This window comes from Mustela nigripes, chromosome 10 (genome assembly GCF_022355385.1).
Source record: "Mustela nigripes isolate SB6536 chromosome 10, MUSNIG.SB6536, whole genome shotgun sequence".
NCBI classification, from domain to species: domain Eukaryota; kingdom Metazoa; phylum Chordata; class Mammalia; order Carnivora; family Mustelidae; genus Mustela; species Mustela nigripes.
The window spans coordinates 66,227,880-66,232,467 of NC_081566.1; positions in this window are offsets into that span (position 1 = coordinate 66,227,880).

Consider the following 4,588-nt stretch of genomic DNA (forward strand, 5'->3'; position numbering starts at 1 on the left):
CTTGCCCCCAACCCCACCTGGCAGGCCCCCTCGTTCCCGCGCCTGCCCGCGCAGGGAGGCTACAGTCCGCTCCGACTGAGGCTTAGGACTTCGCGGACGAGCTCGGGGCACACCCAGTGACACTGCGCCTCGGACAAGCAGTGACGACGCGCTCAGTGCGGGTCCGTCCGCCGCCGCGTTTCGGACACGGGGAAGGTTCCGGTCCGCTGGGACTGCGGTCCTCGGCGGCGGACGGGGGCGGCTCTGCCCTGCGGCCCCCGCGGCCCTGTCGGCCTCCGCACGGACTGACCCGGGCCCCGAGGAGCTGCTGGGCGGAGCGGCCGTGCACAGCCCCGCACCGAACCCCCAGGAGCCCCGGACCCGAGAATCGCGTCCTCATGGGGACCCGGGGGCTGGTCCGTGCCCCCAGCTGGCCGCCGGGAGCACCAGGCTCCGGGCCACCGCCGCCGCGGCTCCCCGTGGGCAGTCTCGGCCAGGGCCCGGCTGACTGTGGCATTTGCCCACGTTTTTAAGAGAGCGATGTTCTTCTTTTCCTAAGATTTACTTATTTGTTTGAGAGAGAGCGAGCAGGAGCAGAGGGGGAGGGGAAGCGGCCCCCCGCCCCCCACTCCGCTGAACAGGGACCCCCGCAAGCCCGGATCCCGGGACCCTGAGATCACGACCCGAGCCGCAGGACGGAGCACCCAGGCGCCCCAAGAAGAGTGATGTTCGGAAGGGGGGGTATCGGGTTGATTTGGGGCTGAGTTTCGTTTCCTGAGCCCTAGATGACATGGCAAAGACTGGGGCTTTGGGACCAGAACAGTGAAGTTTCTAAACTACTAGAAACGTCTAAAACGCTGTTTGCTTTAATATGTGGATAATTCTGGCACTGCTGTTGGAAGTGTTGTGAAACTCGACCCTGAGCAAAGTCCTCTCTGACGCGGCCCGGCAGAGGGTGTGGGACACACAAGTGGACGTGGTGCGCGGCAGGAAGCTGGGGCCGCCTGGACTTTGGTCTTCCCAGCGTTTGAGTTTGGGAAGTACCAGAAGGAAGCTGTAGCCCTTAAGCAGTGGTATCTGATAGGTCATCTCCGGGGCTGTTCCTCAGGCAGACACAGCGGCTCCGGGCCTCGGCGGCCAGGTGGCCTCCTGGTTTGAGCTGGGAAGGTTGACAACTGCTCTCTGGACCGGGCACATGGGTTCCCAGGGCAGAGGGGGACTGACCAGCAGGAAGTCTCAAGCTGTCTGTCTGCCTGAGCTATGGGGTGGGCCTCCAGCCCTGAGAGGCGAGCTGCTTTTTTTTTTCTTAGCCCCCTTTGTCTACTTTTATCCCCATCTGAATTTCTATGTGTTCTGGGGACTTGGTTTTGTTTTGTTTTAAGATTTTATTTATTTATTTGACAGAGAGAGATCACAAGTAGGCAGAGAGGCGGGGAGGGGGGGGGAGCACTGAGCACTGAGCAGAGAGCCTGATGCGGGGCTCAATCCCAGGACCCTGGGATCATGACCTGAAGGCAGAGCTAACCCACTGAGCTACCCAGGTGCCCCAGGACTTGGGTTTAGAAGGAGGTGGGAGAGGAAGAGAGAACCAGGCTCTTCGTTCAGGAACTGAGGACTGGGGTTCCCCTCCACCGTGGAGGCCAGTAGGCCGGAGAGCTGGGACTTGCAGTCGAGCTGTTGGACTTTGACCCTCAGCTCTTCCCACGGAGACACTCGGACTTGTGGGAACAGAAGGGGTGAATTGTACATATCTGTTTCTCAAAACCACAGTACAGTTAGTGTGAATTGCGGTGTGATAGTAGCGTGGCTTCCCCAGGAGAGAGGAGAGAACACATCACTAGAGGGGGGAGTGGGGCTCATCGCTGGAAGAAGAAGCGGCTCGAAGGTGGGTGCCTGCGAGGCGAGGGCGCTCTGGGTCGCAGGGCGCTCTCAGCCTTCAGAAGCATGAGGCACCTCCATGCTGGTGGTAGCCCAGGGGTGAAACGGGGAGGGCTTGGGAAAGGGCAGCCTAGGGCAGAAAAGCCCCCTTTCCTGCACCCCTGCAAACCTCCCCCCAGAGAAGGCCTCCCCCCTGCCCTGAGGCCCTGAGCCACTGAGAGGTCACAGCAGGCTCCCTGCTGTACACACTGTCTCTAAGCTGAGGAATTTGTAGCTAGCCTGTAGGGCTTACTGGTCCACCAGGACGTCTGGCCAGCGCCCTGTTCACTTCCACCCTGAGCCTCCACCCTGCCTCCCACCTGGGGGATGGCGCGGCTGAATTCCCCAAACCCACAGGAAACAGCACGGGAGCCGTCCTCTCCCTCGCTGGTCACTCAGTCCCTCAGTCCTCGGCAAATCGTGTCAGATCTACCTTCCTGCAGGTTCTGAGCCCGCCCCGGCTCTACCCTGCAGGCTCCTGGTTCTGCTCTCACCCCTGGTCCCATTCTGTACACACAGCCCAGAGAGACCTTTTTTTTTTTTTTTAAGGTTTATTTATTTATTTGACAGAGATCACAAGTAGGCAGAGAGGCAGGCAGAGAGGGGGGATGTAGGCTCCCTGTGGAGCAGAGAGCCCGATGCGGGGCTCGATCCCAGGACCCTGAGATCATGACCTGAGCCGAAGGCAGAGGCTTAACCCACTGAGCCACCCAGGCGCCCTGAGACATTTTTTTTTTAAGATTTTATTTTTAGGAGCACCTGGGTGGCTCAGTCGTTAAGCAAGCGTCTGCCTTTGGCTCAGAGTCCTGGGATCGAGCCCTGCGTCGGGCTTTCTGCCCCATGCGAGGCCCGCTTCTCCCTCTCCCACTCCCCCTGCTTGTGTTCCCTCTCTCACTGCGTCTCTCTCTGTCAAGTAAATAAATTAAAAAAAAAAAAAAAGATCTTGTTTTAAATAATCTCTACACCCAGCATGGGGCTACTCGATAGCACTCCCTTATCAAGAGTCACGACCAGCAACTGAGCCCACCAGGTGCCCAGGAACTTTGAGATTTATCCGGGCTCCCCAGGTCGAGCCCGCCAGTGGCCCCAGTCACACCTACAGTGACATTCAGGGGCTTGCTGTGGTCTCCCCAGGCCTCTGTTGTCTGGCCCTGGCTCCCTTCCCCAGGGGCCCAAACCATTTTTTTCCCTTGTCCTCACTCTCCAGCTGCGGGGTAGTTTGCCTCAAACCTCAGGCTGGAACACTTTCCCCAAGATACAGACTTGGCTGGTGCGGATGTCATCTCCGTGGGGAGATCTTCCTGAGGACTGTCTCTCTCTCTGACACACACACACACACACACACACTCCTGTTCCTCTTCACCCTCCTTTGCTGCTTTATTTTTTCTCATAGTACCTGTCACTGCCTGACTCCTATGTGTGTTTGTAGAGTTCCTTTGCTATTTCTGTCTGGTTCTTCCAGGAGTTTGTAAGCTCCATGGGGGCAGAGACTTTGCTCCTGAAGCAGAGAGCAGTCCCAGGCACATGGAAAGATTGGAAAACATAGGAAGGGCATGGCTCTAGCCTCGGGAACACCAAGCAAAACAGGTGAAAGGAGCAAATGGATAGAAATAACAATCCTTAGGCTGAGTGGGAGACCCTGCCCCTTCCCCACCTGTTTCCTGAAAGCCAGGACTGCACTTTCAGGAATGAGACCTGAGGTCTCTTTTCTAGAAAACACCACAGAGGCTGGTCCCAGAGAAAAGGTCAACACTGAAAGATGAGGAAGTCATTAGCTGTCTGCTTATTCCTGCCGCCCACCCGCAAATATTTATTGAGCACCTACTATGTGCCAAACGGTATTCCAGGAGCTGGGACTCTGGCTGTGAACCGCACTGACACAGATCTCTGCCACGAGGAGCCCATCTCCTGGGAATGACCATAAACCGGGTCCTGCCCGCACTTACCCATCAGTATTTGTGCCCCCTGGTGACATATGAAGGGAAGCCAAGGACCAGCGGGCACCTGAGGAAGCAGCGATCACAGCACACTAAGGGAGAAAAGGAAATAGTGTGGGAAGTAGAAGAATCCCTAGGAAATGGCAACTGGGACGCCTGGGAGGCTCAGTCCATGGAGCGTCTGCCTTCAGCTCAGGTCATGATCCCAGGGAGCCTTGTGTTGGGCTCCCTGATCAGCAGGAAGCCTGCTTCTCCCTCTCCCTCTGCTGCTACCCCTGCTTGTGCCCTGTCTCTGTCAAATAAATAAACAAAATCTTTTTTTAAAATCATTTTTAAAGTTCTTTTCTTTTCTTCTTCTTTTTTTTTTTTTTTAAAGTAATCTGTATGCTACTGTGGGGCTTGAACTCACCACCCCAAGACCAAGAGTTGGGTGCTCTAACTGACGGAGCCACCCAGGCACCCAAGTAACTGATATTTTTAGAGGTAAGAGAGGATTCGTGAAATAATAAGATTATATTAAAAATAAACTAGGGCTCCTGGGTGGCTCAGTTGGTTAAGCAGCTGTCTTTAGCTCAGGTCATGATCCCGGGGTCCAGAGATCGAATCCCACATCGGGCTCCCTGCTCAGTGGGGAGTCTGCGTCTCTCTCTAACCCTCCCACATCTCGTGCTCTCTCCCTCACACACATTCTCTCTCTCAGATAAATAAATAAATAAATAAATAAGTCTTTTTAAAAATTAGAAATTTGGGGCGCC